Genomic DNA, 677 nt, shown 5'->3' with positions numbered 1-677 from the left:
TTAATTTTTTATATATATATATTATTTATTTTTTTAAATTTTTAATATAATTTATAAAAAAAATTTTTTTAAAATAAAAATTAAAATTTTTTAAAAAGTTTAAATTTTTTTTAAAATTTTTAAATATTAAAAATTATAATAAAATTTTTAAAAATTTTAATTTAAAAAATTATTAATATTTTTTATTTTTTAAATATATAAAAAAAATTTTTTTAAAAATATAATATATTTTTTATTTTTTATTTTATATATATTTTTTAAAATTTTAAAAAATTTATATTTATAAATATTAATATATATATATTTTTTTTTAAAAAAAAAATTATATAAAATAATGATTTTAAAAATTTTTAAAATAATTTTTTTTAAAAATTTAAAAATTTATTTAATTATTTCTTATATTTAAAATTTTATTATATTTTTATATTTTAATATATATATTTATATATAATTTTTATTAAATTTATTTATTTATTTTTTTTTTTTTAAAATATTATATAAAATTTTTTAAATTTTTAAATATTATATTTAATTTTATAAAAATTTAAATATTTTATTTTATATTTATTATTTTTAAAAAAAATTTTAAAAAATTATTTTTATATTTTAAAAATAAAATTAATATATATAAAAATAATATTTTTAAAATATAATTTTAATTTTAAATTTTTAAAAAT

At 0.4% G+C, this 677-nt stretch overlaps 1 protein-coding gene across 1 annotated transcript in view; it reads left to right on the top strand.

The window, feature by feature from the left end:
* Positions 1-677, top strand: part of LOC119594588 (4-hydroxyphenylpyruvate dioxygenase-like protein) — a 98,210-nt gene that overhangs the window by 39,219 nt on the left and 58,314 nt on the right. The window lies entirely within an intron of this gene.

The sequence above is a fragment of the Penaeus monodon genome, chromosome 34, assembly GCF_015228065.2.
Source record: "Penaeus monodon isolate SGIC_2016 chromosome 34, NSTDA_Pmon_1, whole genome shotgun sequence".
Taxonomy (NCBI): Eukaryota; Metazoa; Arthropoda; class Malacostraca; order Decapoda; family Penaeidae; genus Penaeus; species Penaeus monodon.
The sequence above is the reverse complement of the archived record's forward strand: the minus strand, read 5'-3'. Positions and strand labels throughout refer to the sequence as shown.